General features: G+C 49.1%; 1 non-coding gene across 1 annotated transcript; it reads left to right on the top strand.

Annotated features, from left to right (window-relative positions):
• Positions 1-15,685: 15,685 nt before the first annotated feature.
• On the top strand, positions 15,686-15,757 carry TRNAA-AGC. The gene has a single exon. It is a non-coding gene; the product is annotated as a tRNA-Ala (tRNA).
• Positions 15,758-15,960: the final 203 nt, after the last annotated feature.

Below are 15,960 nucleotides of genomic sequence, written 5' to 3'. Positions count from 1 at the left end.
ACCACCGGTCCATCTAGGTCAGTATTATCTACTCAGACTAGCAGCCGCTCTCCAGGGTCTCAGGCAGAGGTCTTTCCCATCACCTACCACCTGGTGCTTTCAACTGGAGGTGCCGGGGACTGGGCCCAGAAACTTCTGCATGCCAAGCAGAGGCTCTTCGACTGAGCCACAGACCCGCCCCAATGGGGTTCCGGGGAGGACAGAAAGGGCATGAATGTAGCCAAGGTTGAAAGGAGCTGCGGTGGCTCAAGTGGTTAAGACGCTGAACTGCAGGCTGTGGAAGGTCAGTAGTTCAGCAGTTTGAGACCCGGGTGCCGCATGACGGAGTGAGCTCCCGTCTCTGGTCCCAGCTCCTGCCAACCTAGCCGTTCGAAAGCAAGAAATTGCAAGTAGATAAATAGGTACCACTTCGGTGGGAAGGTAACAGCGTTCCGTGCATCTTGGTGTTTAGTCATGCCGGCCACATGACCACGGAAACGTCTTCGGACAGCGCTGGCTCTTCGGCTTTGAAACGGAGATGAGCACCGCAACCCTAGAGTCGGATTCGACTGGCTTTCGAGCAAGGGAACCTTTACCTTTTTTAGCCAAGGTTAGTTAAAGAGGATCAAAGGCTATGGAACTTGTATATCATGACGAGACTTACGGACAGTCTGGCTGGACCACAGTGCTAGGCCTTCTCAGCACTTTCATGTCTCCTCTGCCTGGCTTCCTATACTTAAATATTTGTATTCTCAACATGAAATCCTTAAGATAGTTGTTGATCTTGGAATCCGATAAATCTTAAGGGTCGATGATTGTATTCTCAGCTGTTTTTTATTGTTTGTTAAGATTTAATAATTACTGTTCGTTTGTTCAGCTGCCGGTCTGAGTAGACAATACTGACAATACCGGAATCAGCCACCTCACAAGGTGGTGAGCTCCCCCTCCCTGGCAGTCTTCAAGCTGCGGCTGGACAAGCACTTGTCAGGGATGCTCTAGGCTGATCCTGCATTGAGCAGGAGGTGGGCCTAGATGGCCTGTCTGGCCCCTTCCGACTCCGTGATTCTATTATTCTTTCCACGGGAAAGCAGGTATTCCAAACTTTTAAATAACTTTAATGTATAATTAATTACAGCACAATAAGGTTATGAATGTTAATCTCTGTCTATTAATTTTGCATGTACGCGTAAACTGTGCTTTGTTGTTGACTGATCTGTTGATCGTAATAAATGTTGATGGATTGAGTAGCTATGTGTGTGCAAACGGTACATGTCTAGGTTCCATCCCTCTGAGTGGGAGCATTAGAAAGGGAGCATTCCGACAGTTTACGTGTGCAGAGGTGTGGTGTCAGTTGTGAGTGATGGACAGGCCAGAGCACTGAATTGAACTGAATTGTTTATTGCAGTCAAAGACTGGCACAAAAAGGGTGAGTGAACATAAGAGAAGCCATGTTGGATCAGGCTAATGGCCCACCAAGTCCAACACTCTGTGTCACACAGTGGGCAGAACCCAGGTGCCATCAGGAGGTCCACCAGCGGGGCCAGAACTCCAGAAGTCCTCCCACTGTGGCCCCTCAAGCACCAAGGATACAGAGCATCACTGCCCCAAACAAAGTGTTCACTCTTACGGCTAATATCCACTCGTGGACCTCTGCTACATCTGTTTATCCAACCCCCTCTTGAAGCTGTCTATGCTTGTAGCTGCCACCACTTCCTGCAGCAGTGAAAGTCACGTGTGAATTACTCTTTGGATGAAGAAGTACTTCCTTTTATCTGTTCTAAGCTTACTGCTCATTAATTTCGTTGGGTGCCCACGAGTTCTTGTATTGCAAGAAAGGGAGAAAAGCACTTCTTTCTCTGCCTTCTCTATCCCATGCATAATTTTGTAACCTCTATCATATCACCACTCAGTCGTCATTTCTCCAAACTAAAGAACCCTAACCTCTTAAACCCTTCTTCAAAGGGAAGGTGTTCCATCCCCTTAATCATTTTAGGCTGTGGTCACACGGAGCATTAGGCACGCTAGGGAGACGGAAGATAGGCGGATTTTCCGGGCGCGATCTTACCGCCACATCTGGGAAGCGTAGAGCTCCCATGGCTCACCTGAGGCTTCACTCTGAAGATGCACTGTAAAAAACGAGTACCTCCGAGGTACTAGTTTCCGGAAACCGCGGGCGGGCGTTTGATCGCGTTTCCGGTGGTAGTTCCAGTGCCCGCCCATGTCCCCTCACAAAAAGGTTTTTTTTCCCCAAGTCTCCACGGATGCGCACAAGCACCCAACGGAGCATGCGCACACTTTAGTTTTTTTAAAAAAACCACAACCTCGTTTGTCCCGCGGCCCCACTTATTTGCAACGCCGCAGGATTGTCCTGTGATTGGCACCTCCCCCATAACCACGGGACCTCCACAGGACCTCCACGGGACGTCTGCTCACGCAACCGCACATTATTTTGCCCCGGGGCAAACAGCCACGTTTCCCCCCCGCATTTTCCGGCCCGTATGACCAGGGCCATAGTTACCCTTTTTTTGCACCTTTTCCAATGCTATAATATATGTTTTGAGGTGCTGTGATCAGAATTGCACACAATATTCCACATGAGGCTGGACCATAGATTTCACAGGGACGTTATTTATTTTTTTTCCAAATTTATATTCTGCCCTCCCCGCGAATGGGCTCAGGGTGGATCACAACAAATAATTAGGCCATTCAGAATCACAAACACAATAATAAATAGTTCATTAAAACTTTAAAACAAGGAATTTAAAAACAGATTGCACAGTCTCCAATACTGGTGCCACCGGACTCTAAATTTGTTTAATCTGGGCCACGTAGAAATGGTGTCTTCAGCATTATGATACTGGCTGATTTGTTTTCAGTCCCCATTTAACATTTTTTATTGCAGTCACACCCCAAGTTGACACCTTCAGTTATCTACCAGTGTGTTGAGCTCAGCTATTGCTCAGTGCAATAGACATATGGTGCGTCCAGGTTTTGAGTTTTGTCAACTAGCACTTGAGAAACTCTGTGGTTTATAAATTGGTTCCTTCATGAAGGAGGTCCTACTGCAGCTCCTGGTACAGAAAACAAGGGTTTGCAGCACACTCAAATGGGACAGGCATGCCTATTGGTCAGGCACAGAATCAGGCCCGTGCTCATTTTGGTCCCTCTCTCCCGTGCTCCTGATTCTGAAGACTATAGGCCAAACAAACAAATAAATCCCTCCAAGTGCACAAAAACTCCAGATATATCTTCCATGAAGCTAGTTGCAGAGGCTAGCTGTGCCAATCAGCCGTAGAAACAGCTAGATTTGAGTCCAGTAGCAACATACAGATGGACAAAATTTGGGGGAAAGGGCAAGAGTCCAGTAGCACCTTAAAGATTAACAAATTATGTGGCAGGGTACGAGCTTTCATGAGTCACTAGTCACTTCTTCAGATCTTGGGGGGTTTAAGCATTTGAGAGTCAAAATTTTCTTTGTCAGATAACGAGTCGAAATGGAAATGTCTGAGTCTTTCTTATTCCAGGCAGAATTCTGTCTCTCAAGTTCGTTCACTTGAGTTCATTCACGACTTCAGAACAGTGAACCCCCCAGGGCTGAATAGGGACACAGGATTCCTATCTCCCTACGGATGCTGATGTTCTGCCCCCAAGCATTTCACCTTCTGCTCCAATCACGCTGATAACAATATGCATTGTACCTTTGCATTCTGAGTTCCTTCTTTACATCACCCCTCCCACTTTCTGACTGGGATGTAAAGACTCAGACCTCTCCATTCCTACTTGTATCTGACGAAGGGAGCTTTGACTCTCAAAGGCTTAAACTCTCTGTTGTGATCCTGGGCCTACAGTGGTGCGGCCTACAGGCTGAGGGAAGCCTGTATTGGAGTGAGTACAGGGCCTACATTTCCCAGGTACCCTCTGGACCCTGTGATTGGCTAACTTGTTCTCTCAAAAACAGTTCTGGAAAGAGCTCTCTCAGCCCCACCTACCTCACAGGGTGTCTGTTGTGGGGAGGGGAAGGGGAAGGAGTCTGTAAGCGGCTCTGAGACTCCGAGTGAAGGGAGGGGTATAAATCCAATCTCTTCTCTTCTTCTCAAAAGGGGCAGGGACCGCTGCTAGACACAGTAGAATAGACCGCAGTCCCTAACAATTTTTCAAAGTAACTCTTGTGACTCATTTAGTACACCGCCATCTATGCATGGAAAAGCCCTCTTGAATCCGTGGAAACCATTGTCCCTTCCACAAACAGAAATGCCGTTCCACCAAAGGAACTGTGTGGTTAGATACAGGCCTCTGCCTAGGGCAGCATCGGAGTGAATGGCAATCTCTAGCATTCCGGGTGAGGGATAAATAGGGTTTAAGAGAGGCTAATCAGGGACCCTGGATTTCACCTGATCTAGCCAGGGCAAGGACAAAAATGGTTGAGAAAGTGGCAGAGAGACCCCGCAGAAGACACAAACAGGACATGAATGCCGCAGCCTCCTAATGCGATACATGGCTATACCGTTGCAGCCCTCTCAAAAATTCAGCACCGGAGCTTATAAATACGCAGAGCTTTCGGAAGACGGGCATGCATAAACAAGCCGGGTAATTCTTGTTACGTTCCCCCAGTGTCAACCATCCGACGACCTAATAAATATAGATAGCTACCTGCAGAGGCGGCTGGGATAGGCAATGCCAACCTTGCTTTGATCAGAGACGTTACAATTTTCACCTGCTGTTGCAAATTGTCCCGCTCGGCAGCTTCCTCACTTGTTCCTCAAATGGTGTCGGCATTCGCTGACGGGAAACTTGCAGAAAGTCGCTTTTGGGGAAGAGAGGAGGAGGCCGCACGCGGCACGCTGTGTGGTTCGATCTTGGTTTTCTCCGTATTGTTTGGCACGAAAACATGGGGGGGGGGGGGGGGGGGGGGACAGAGGGCTGCCGGGTCCGCCCAGCCACCAGTGGGGGATGGGGGGGTAGTGTTTCCAGATCTAAGTTGGGAAACTCCTGGAGACTGGAGGATGCGGTCTGGGGAGGACAGGGACCTGAGTGGGGTACAATGACACAGAGAGGGGGTGTGGCTCAGTGGCAGAACATCTGCTCGGCATGCAGAAGGTTCAGTCCCCAGCATCTCCAGTTTGGTGTAGTGGTTAAGTGTGCGGACTCTAATCTGGGAGAACCCGGTTTGATTCCCCACTCCTCCACGTGCACCTGCTGATGTGACCTTGGGTCAGTCACAAGCTCTGGCACAGCTGTCCTTGAAAAAGAGCCGTTTGTGTCAGAGCTCTCTCAGCCCCACCCACCTCACAGGGTGTCTGTTGTGGGGAGGGGAAGGGAGAGGAGTTTGTAAGCCGCTCTGAGACTCCAAGTGAAGGGCGGGGTATAAATCCAAACTCTTCTTCTTCCAGTTAAAAGGACCAGAGCCCTGACTTGGATAGCCCAGGCCAGCCTGATCTCATCAGATCTCGGAAGCTAAGCAGGGCTGACTCTGGCAAGTACTTGGAAGGGTGACCTCCAAGGAATACCAGAGGTGGGACGCAGAGGCAGGTTACTCAAGCCACCACTCTGAAAAATGTTCAAGCCCCTAGTAGGGGTCACCAGAAGTCACCATGACGTCCAGGCAAGCACGTGCGTGCCTGCACGCTCGCACACACACACATTCTCTAAATATATATTTTTTAAAAGGACCAAGTAGTGGGTGATATGAAAGACCTCTGCCTGAGACCTTGGAGAGCTGCTGCCAGTCTGAGAGCCAGTTTGGTATAGTGGTTAAGAGCATGGACTCTAATCTGGGAGTACCAGGTTTGATTCCCCGCTCCTCCACATGCAGCTGCTGGTGTGACCTTGGGTCAGTCACAAGTTCTTTCAGAGCTGTTCTCTCAAGGGTAGTTCTCTCAGAGCTCTCTCCGCCCCACCTACCTCACAGGGTGTCTGTTGTGGGGAGGGGAAGGGAAAGAAGATTGTAAGCTGCTCTGAGACTCCTTTGGGTAGTGAAGGGCGGGGTATGAATCCAATCTCTTCTCTCTCTTCTTCTCTTGAGTAGGCAATACTGACCTTGACGGACCAGTGGTCTGATTCAGTACAAGGCCGATTCACATGAGACCACCCTTCAAAGCAGCCATTTTTGCTAGGGGAACTGATCTCTGTAGTTTGGAGATGAGCTGTAATTCTGGGGTCTTCCCAGGCCCCACCTGGAGGCGGGCATCCCTAGGGGGAAAATCGTCCACCTCATATATAATCTCCTGGTCAAAAACTGCATGGAACGACTGAAGGAGGGACACAGTGGGTGAGACCCCAACTAGATTTCTGAGGATGCAAGGAGGGAGGTGATTTTTCACTGATCCCCCCCCTCCCACGGCAGACCCAAAGGTCTCCTGGAATGCTGCTCATGCCCCCCCCCCCAAGAATTAACGGGGCGGGGAATCAGAGGTCTACTTCAAGGGCGGGGGGGAGGTCAGCAAAATTGCGTGTTTGCATCTTTGCAAATGTCCTTCTCCTCTCCCCAATGGGGACACAAAGCAGCTTAGAATGTTGGCCTCCCCTCCTCTCTACATGGGGGGTCACAAGTCCGGAAGCTGCAGCTAGTGCAAAATGCTGCGACCAGGCTGTTGATGGGTCTCTCGATGAGGGACCACATTCGGCCTGTGCTGAAAGCGCTGCACTGGCTGCCGATAGCATACCAGATTCGCTTCAAAGTGCTGGTTTTGACCTTTAAAGCCCTTTATGGCCAGGGTCCAGCCTACCTGAGGGACCGCCTTTCTCCATATGTTCCCCCAAGGGCACTACGGTGTGTGGGGGGGTGTCATCTCCTGGAAATTCCAGGCCCGAGAGACGTTAAATTTGTGGTGACCAGGACCAGGGCATTTTCGGTGGCGACTCCTACCTGGTGGAAGGAGCTCCCGGAAGAGATCCGGGCCCTGCAGGACCTCTCTCAGTTCCGCAGGGCCTGCAAGATGGAGCTCTTCCACCAGTCCTTTGAGTAGGAGCCGCCGCCACCACTATTCCACCTTTGCCCCCTATGCTCTGGCGTATTAATATCATTTGCCTGGCACCCCAAGGGGGGAGCGAGGCACCTGGGCACGGCTTAGATGATAAGATCTTAGGAAGTAGTTTGGAAGTTAAGATCTACCCATCTTGTCTAAATCTGTTTGTAAATTTGTTATTGTATTTTATTGTAATTTATTGTTTTTAAACTATGTGTTTACTGTTTTAACCTCGCCACATGGTGCCCTTGTTAGCCGCCCTGAGCCTTCGGGGTAGAGCGGGATATAAATTCAAATATATATAAATAAATAACAACAGCCCCCCCTGTGAGGTAGGTGAGGCTGAGAGACTGTGTCTGGCCTAAGGTCACCCAGTGAGCTTCCATGATGGAGTAGAGGTGTTAGATCGCCGCTAACAAAGATCCGGAGAGTGATTTCAGCAAAGTGATTCAGCTTTATTGAAGTAACGAACAAGCACTTAAACGCATTCATAACCAGAACAGCTTAACATTAGGAGCTAGGCTCCTTTTAAACCTTCCCGGGCTAATGTAGCCATGCCTATTTACAAATATCAATCAATGTGGTTGTGTGGATAAGGACCAATGAAAGTTCTTCCCGCTCAGGGAATTAGTCCTTCTCAGATTGGTCGCTTGTTGTAGAGCGACCAATAGCGTTCCAGCGTTTAGGAGCCTTCGTCTGGCTCAAGCTTAACATGGGAGGTGAATGAGGTGATTCATGGAAGCAATTTCCAATACATTACAAGAGGCTCAAACCCAGGTCTCCCAGGAATCTTCTAGGACACTCTCTCCACTCTTCTACCCTGGCTTTCAAGGGGGGAATCTCAGGTTTCTGGGTCTCCCCTGGCCATTGTCGGGAGATGGGGGGGTAGGGTTGCCAGTTTCGGGTTGAGAAAATCCTGGGGATTTGTGGGATGGAGCCTGGGGAGTTCAGGGAACTCAGTGGGTTGCAATGCCATAGAGTCCACCCTCCGAAGCATTCATTTTCTCGAGGGGAGCTGATCTCTGTGGTTTGGAGATGAGCTGTAATTCTGGGGGTGACCCAGGTCCCACCTGAAGGTGGGCATCCCTAGTGGGATCCAAGCCAGTGCCAAGCAGTGCCACAAGGGTCCTGATAGCAAGCTCCCCCCGCCCCCGAAAGAAAACACACTTGCTCTAGTTTGCATTGAGGTAGTGAATCTGTATCTGGGGTCATACAACTTCAGACTGGAAGTCGGATACACCTCCATACAACTGAAAACTAGGATGTCAAGAGGTTAATTTATTCTCTGACATGTTAGTTTTCTGTGTGGGAGGGAATTTCATTTAGTATCGAGGAGCATTTGGTTGCATGAGCCTCTCCCTGCAAGTCCAAAATGGTACAGCCCAGACATAGGGTTGAATGCCACTTCCAGATTTTCCCCACAAGGGTCATAAGACAATCACAAGTAACATGCCTCCCCATTTTTCTGCCCCCCAAACTCCCGCAAGTGGAAATGCACAAAATCTGCTTATACTTTCTCTTTCACATCACTGGGTTGAAGCCATGGTTTTCCCCTCAAATGGCTTTCCCCCAGCGTGCCCGGCGTCATGACGTCACATCCGGGCGGCGGTGCACGGGGGGGGGGGGTTGCCCCGGGGTCCAATTCCACGGGGGCAGAAATCGGACCTCCAAAGCGGGGGGAAATCCACCCCCGGGGGGGACTTGGCAACCCTAGAAGGAAGGAATATGTGAAGTGCAAAAAAAGAAATGAATTTTGTTAACCAGCTATGCCTCAGTGTTTTGGGAAACAAACCATAAAGCTGTCCACCCCAATCGCAAGCTCAACATTCCAGTTCTCCTACCAGCTGTAGGCATCTTCAGTCAAAGCTAATATAAAAATAACTTTTCTGTTCTACTAATATGTCCCCGAAGATTCCTTCTTCTTCCTTCCTGTTTTTCAAACTGCAAGAACAAATATGCTTCTCATGTGGCTTCCGTAATTAAGACTATGAACTGCAAGCTTAAATGGTAGAGCCTGAACATGCTGTGTATAGCCAATGGGTGACTGATTCAGTTGCTGCATCGTGGCTCAGAAAACAACAAATTATGGGATGTGCAACTGAAAAGGAGGAGGTGCCAATTTCCATGCTTACTGACGTGACGTCCACCAATCAGTGACAACTTTTCATCAATATGCAGCTGACACCCAGCTCTATCTGATGTTGGGCGGCTGGGCGGACTCCACCCCGGATGACCTGCATTGGGCGTTATAGGCCGTGGCTGGTTGGCTCAGACTGAGTCAGCTGAAACTAAACCCGGCAAAGACGGAGGTCCTGGGTCTGAGTCGGATCGGTTCGGGGTTTGGGCTCCCTCTCCCGACCTTTGATGGGGCAACTTTGTTGCCAGCGTCGGAGGTTAGGAGTTTGGGTGTGCTCCTGGACTCCTCTTTAACGATGGAGGCCCAGGTGGCAGCCACTGCCAAGTCGGCCTTTTACCATCTTCGGCTGGCGCGGTAGTTGGTCCCTTTCCTCGACCGTGATGACCTGGCCACAGTGATCCATGCAACGGTCACCTCGAGGTTAGACTATTGTAATGCTCTCTACATGGGGCTGCCTTTGTCTCAAATTCGGAAGCTGCAGCTAGTGCAGAATGCTGCAGCCAGGCTGTTGATGGGTCTCCCTAGACGGGATCAAATCCGGCCTGTGCTGGAAGCGCTGCACTGGCTGCCAATGGCATACCGGATTCGCTTCAAAGTGCTGGTTCTTACCTTTAAAGCCCTATATGGCCAGGGTCTGGCTTACCTAAGGGACCGCCTTTCCCCACATGTTCCCCCAAGGGCACTACGGTCGGGGAGTCAAAATCTCCTGGACATTCCAGGCCCCAGGAACATCAAATTTGCTGTCACCAGGGCCAGGGCGTTTTCGGTAGTGGCTCCTACCTGGTGGAACGAGCTCCCAGAAGAGATCCGGGCCCTGCGGGACCTTGTGCAGTTCCGGAGGGCCTGTAAAATGGAGCTCTTCCACCAGGCTTTTGAGTAGGAGCCGCCGCCACCACTATTCCATCACCGCTTCCTCCATCACTGCACTTTTACCACCGCTTGAGCGGGTATCTTCGGGGGTGTGAGACATTCCTGGTGGATGACAGTGCTGCTGGGACGTATATTGTTGTTGTCCTGGTAAAAATAACTCCAGAACCCCATCTTGGAATTCACGATCTAAGTGACCTTTGGAGCACCGATATTTTAGTGAATCGTATTATAGTGTATAATTTTACTGTTCTTTATACTGTTTTATTGTTTTAACCTGGCATTTATGCCTCTTTGTAAGCCGCCCTGAGCCTTTGGGGAGGGCGGGATATAAATCTAAAAATAAATTTAAAAAATAAATAAATAAAACTTTTCGGTTCGTGGCAGGGTTGGGTGTAGAGCATTTTAACGAGCACAGAAATCAAAATATTAACCATAGAGATGTTGGGAAATTCCTAGAGTGTCACTATGAGGTCCACGTTGGCCATTCCCCCCCACCCATTTCTCAATTTCTCAAAGGTGGGGGATTGGGGCTGAATGCAGGCAAACGGGAAGCCTACCTACAGCCCTCATTATGAATGGGACCTCACTGTGTGCTAGGGTTGCCAACCCCCAGGTGGCACCTGGAGATCTTCCACTATTACAATTTATATCCAGACAACCAAGATCAGTTCCTCTGGAGAAAATGGCTTCTTTGGAGGGTGGACTCTATGGCATTATATCCTGTTGAGGTCCCTCCTGTCCGCAAACCCCGCCCTCCCCAGTCTCCACCCTCAAAATCTCCAGCTACTTCCCATCCCGGTGCTGGTAACCCTACCTTCTGCCCAGGGACGGAGATCCTGGAATTTTCCAGCAAGAGATTCGCAAGATGTTTTCTTAACAGAAGTAAGGTGAGAAGGAAGGGACACTGTGCTGGAACAGGTTTCTCATTTCTTGAGTAGGAAAGCCTTGCCCGCACTAAAATGATATCCAGTTGTGATTGCTAACAATGACGGTTCTTGTGTTCCAAGCCTGCAGTGGTTATGGGGATGGAAGCTGGGATGTAATCTACCTGGAGAGATATTGGATGTCCTGCAGGTTTTCATTTTCTGAACAAGATCAGTCTGGGATCCATAATTAGTATCTAAGCAGGTGTAACTAATATGTTCCATTTCCTTTCACGGCGGGTGGATCATCTAACACGGGCGTTTCGTGAAGCTTTTCATTCCTGGCTTATAACAATAAGAACGTATTGTTCTTTGAAAATGAATATTTTGAGGAATACGGTTAAAATAATATAAGGGGGGGAGAATACCCTTCACTTTTTTAGAATCACATTTTATTTATCAAACTTTTTAAAAATCACACCCGAAGCTCAAGGCAGCTTTACAATTTTAAAGCAAAACCTGGAGACAGAGGGGTGGATATCATCTTACGTTGTTATTACGAATAGAGATGTAAGGCCAAAATTATTACCCATTCTCATATTGGGGCAAAACTTCTAACCTTCGGTAATATCATACCCCAGCCTGACGTGGGGGGACAAAAAGTGGATCAGTCCTGTAAGTAATAATCTCATTGGTGAAGATGAGGGTGAGTTGAAACAAGACCACGGGTGGTCTTCAAGGAAGAAAAGAAGATCTCCTCGCTTGCAGTAACCTGAACAGTAAAGGCCTACCTGAGAATAAAGGCCTACTCTGGGGCAGGGTGAATGAGAGAGGAACCGGGCAGAGAGGCAGTGCTTAAGAGGCGGAGGCAGGCTAGTCCTAGAAGGTGGGCTGTTGATAAAGTTTGGAGGCCCTGTAGCTTCAAGGAATTAGACCTGGATAGCCGAGGCAAGCCAAGGGTCACCAGGTCCCTACCTTTTTCTGATGGGGGGGAGAGGCTGCAATGACGTCACCATAGAGTTTTCAGGCTGAATGCTAGAGCATCCCCCCGGCCACTTGCCCAATGCAATGATGTCACCTCCTCCTCCTTCTTCTACATATCTCCAGGTAAAAAGATCAGGTAATAGGTGAGGTGACACACCTCTGATAGTCTAAGCAGACTACACTGACCGTGATGGTGATAAGGTAGAGGCCTGCCTTCAGTGGGTAACTGGCTAAAAGTAAGCAAATGGAAACTAAATCCAGAAGAGATAGAGGTAATGTTGGCTGGGAAGATGGAGGCCCTGAAGGGCGTTGTTCTCCCCCCCTCGCAATAGAGTTCAACTGGCCCTTGTGGACTCAGTTCAAGCCCAGGGATAGTGGATCCAGCTTTATTACAAGAGAAGCAAGCTGCAAAAAAAGACTTTCTTCCGACTCAGCCTAGCCTGGTAGATGGCTCCATACCTTGATATGCCTGACCTCACTACCGACATCCAGTGTTCCCTCTAAGATGAGTTAATGTGAGCTAGCTCACAGTTTTTTTAGCCTCCGGCTCACACCTTTTTATCTTAGCTCAGGAAGGAGGGCTCCATTGATGCAGTCGCCAAATCGCTGGCTCACAACTTTCATGCCAGTAGCTCACCAAGTAGAATTTTTGCTCACAGGACTCTGCAGCTTAGAGGGAGCCTTGTGCTAGATCCGTGCCACAGTAACACTGAGACTAGACTACTGTAATGCACTGTACACTGGTCTCGCCTAATACCACCAATTCTTCTCCCACTCTCCTGACCTTCTGCAAACTATGCAAGACTGAACTATCCAAGAGGGCTCAAGTGGTTAAGAAGCTGAACTGCAGGCTGCAGGCTGTGGAAGTTCAGCAGTTCGAGACCCGGGTGCCGCATGATGGAATGAGCTCCCATCTCTAGTTCCAGCTCCTGCCAACCTAGCAGTTCGAAAGCAAGAAATTGCAAGTAGATAAATAGGTACCACTTCGGTGGGAAGGTAACAGCATTCCGTGCGCCTTGGTGTTTAGTCATGCCGGCCCAATGACCACGGAAACATCTTCGGACAATGCTGGCTCTTCGGCTTTGAAACGGAGATGAGCACCGCAACCCTAGAGTCGGATTTGACTGGCTTTCGAGCAAGGGAACCTTTACCTTTTTAATAAGGCTGCACAGTAAAAAAAAATGGTTCTCAAACTCACTTGGATAAATGATGGGGACTTATGGGCTCTGTAGCATACTGTAAGTATGATTCTAGTATGGTCTGATTCGGTATAAGGCAGCGTCATGTGCAGTGTTCCCTCTAAGTTGAGTTAGTGTGAGCTAGCTCACAGCCTTTTAGCCTCCGGCTCACACATTTTTTTGTCTCGGCTCAGGAAGGAGGGCTCCCAAGCAAAATAATTTATGCAGTAGCCAAATCGCTCGCTCACAGCTTTAAGGCCAGTAGCTCACAAAGTAGAATTTTGGCTCACAAGACTCCACAGCTTAGAGGAAGCATTGATGATTTGTGTTCACATATGTGTTAGGCTGGGAGAGAGGGTGACTGGCCCGGGATCACCCAGCAAGGATTCAGAACGAAGATGGGGTCTGAACCAATGTTCCCTCTAAGCTGCGGAGTCTTGTGAGCAAAAATCCTACTTTGTGAGCTGCTGGCATTAAAGTTGTGAGCAGGTGATGTGGCTACTGCACAAATTAGTTTGCTCTGGAGCCATCCTTCCTGAGCTAAGGCAAAAAGCTGTGAGCCGGAGGCTAAAAAACTGTGAACTAGCTCACAACGACTCAGCTTAGAGGGAACACTGGTCTGAACTTAGATCTCCCAGATCATAGCCTGAGACCCTGACCACTACCCCACACTGACTGGTGATGGGTGGCCCCCGCCCAGGATGAGTGTGCAGGCTACTTGGGGACACCACTTCGGATGGGGGCTTTTTCAGACAGAGATATGTACCATTTTTAGCTCCAGCTTATTCAAAACCTCAAAGCCTCTTCCTATCTTATTGTCATTACAGGAATGAATTGAGAAAGGGATTTCTAGAAAAAGAATATTTTTACATCGGGGGTTTTACCCGACGAGACATTTGCATGGTGGTGGAGAGGTCTCTTCGCCTAGTTATTTGCATGGCAAAACCTTGACTCGCTTCCTGAATGCAGCGAACCGAATGCTTAGTTGGACAATGGAGATCTTGAGCTGACAAAGGGAATCACGGAGAACCAAATATTGAGGCTGCTGTTCTAACGGATAGTGGGGGTTTCCTTCAGACTGGCTGCATAAGTGTCAGCGTGGGTCATAATAAAAGCTTTGTTCACACACGAGTGTCGTTGGCTTTCTCTCTGCTCGATTTATGCACCTTTGACTGGTGGCGGCGGATTTGTGTGAGCAGACTTCATGGAATGGTGTCGCGTTTGGAGCAATGAAAAGCACAACGAAAAGAAGCCTTCATATCTGCAATGCCCGTTCCTACATCCCATTTATTCATTCAGGAACTTAGAACCATAGAAATGTAGCAATGGAAGGTACCTAAAGGGTCATCTAGTCCAGCCCCCTGCACAACACAGGAAATTCACAACTACTTCCCCCCCACTCCCCCAGTGACCCCTACTCTATGCGCAGAGGGAGGCAAAAACCCTCCAGGATCCCTGGGCCAGTCTAGCCTGGAGGAAAATTCCTTCCTGACCACGGAATTGTCCTGGGCATGTAAGAAAGTGCACTGAGAAACAAGCACATGCTCATCCTTTCCTGTTCTCCCTCATAGTCTGCTTAAGAACAAAATTTGAGTCCAGTGGCACCTTTAAGACCAATAAAGTTTTAAAGGTGCCAATAAAGTTTTAAAGGTGCCACTGGACTCAAACTTTTTTCTTTGGCTTCAGACCAACATGGTGCCCTACATTACCCCACCTGAATCTACAATCTGCTTAAATTCACGGAATCAGCACTGCTGTCAGAGGGCCATCTAACCCCTGCTTTAAAACCTCCAAGGAAGGAGAGCCCACCACCCCCGGAGGAAGCCTGCTCCACTGAGGAACTGCTCTAACTGTCGGGAAGTTCTTCCTAACGTTCAGCCGAAAACTCTTTTAATTTAATTGCAATCCATTGGTCCTGGTCCGACTTTCTGGGGCACCGGAAAACAACTCCGCTCCATCCTCTGTATAACATTTCTTCAAATACTTAAAGATGGCTATCATATCATCTCTCAGTCTTCCCCTCTCCAGGCTAAATATATTTATTTGTTTATTCATCGAAAACACAACTTGATGGATCGCAGTGTGTGAATTAGGCTTCAGTGGCTGGCTTCTGAAAATCTAGTTTTGACTTCACTGGAGAAAACACTGGGATCAAAGGGATGATCAGCGTTCCGCTTGTGGTGACTGATCTGAGCGTGTGGTCCATTCGCACATACGGTGAATTTTTAGCGCATCTAAATATCACGACTGGCTTTTCGTACCACCTTGGAATAACCAGTACTGAAACCCGGAGTGCGGTCACATGTGTCAGATACCGGGGGGGGGGGGAGAGAGGCTATTTGCTCCGTAGTAATTTGACCCGCCACTGCGTGATCAGACGCAGTGGCGGGTGAATTGGGTTTTTTCCCTTCGCAGCATGTTTCCGGCGCACTTCAATGAGGGATCACTGATGGCTGACGCAAAGGGAGCGTGCCAGAGCGATCAGATGTGGAAGTCCGTCTGCAGCCCGCCGCAAACCTGTTTGACACTGCACTTTCCCCTGTATTTTTTAACTCCACTTCTTCGGCAGAGCGAAACGGGTTGGCGACGGGTGCGGGACGCTTGCCGGATGTTCCTGTGTGATCGTGCCCTTAAAATCCGCCCGGCATTCGTGCCTATCGAGCGGCTAATTCTGCAAGTGATCGGGACCGGATTGCTTTCTCAGAGGAGGGGGCTGTGGTTCTGTGGTAAAACCTCTGCTTAGCATGCAGAAGGTCCCAGGTTCGATCCCTGGCATCCCCGGTTAAAAGGACCAGGCAGTGAGTGATATGAAAGACCTCTGTCTGAGACCCTGGAGAGTTGCTGCCAGTCTGAGTAGACAATACTAATGAATTATCGTGTGGCATTGTGTGTGGAAAAGCCAGGAGATCTCGGAAGGGATTGTTAGGCTGCCAAAGCTGTAGCTCTTTTCTGGCACCACTAGGTGGCGAGCTATTTTTTGGCTG

The sequence above is a fragment of the Gekko japonicus genome, unplaced genomic scaffold (genome assembly GCF_001447785.1).
Source record: "Gekko japonicus isolate JY-2015 unplaced genomic scaffold, Gekko_japonicus_V1.1 scaffold995, whole genome shotgun sequence".
Taxonomy (NCBI): Eukaryota; Metazoa; Chordata; class Lepidosauria; order Squamata; family Gekkonidae; genus Gekko; species Gekko japonicus.
Note: the sequence above shows the minus strand (reverse complement) of the source record. Positions and strands in the feature narration are given on the sequence as shown.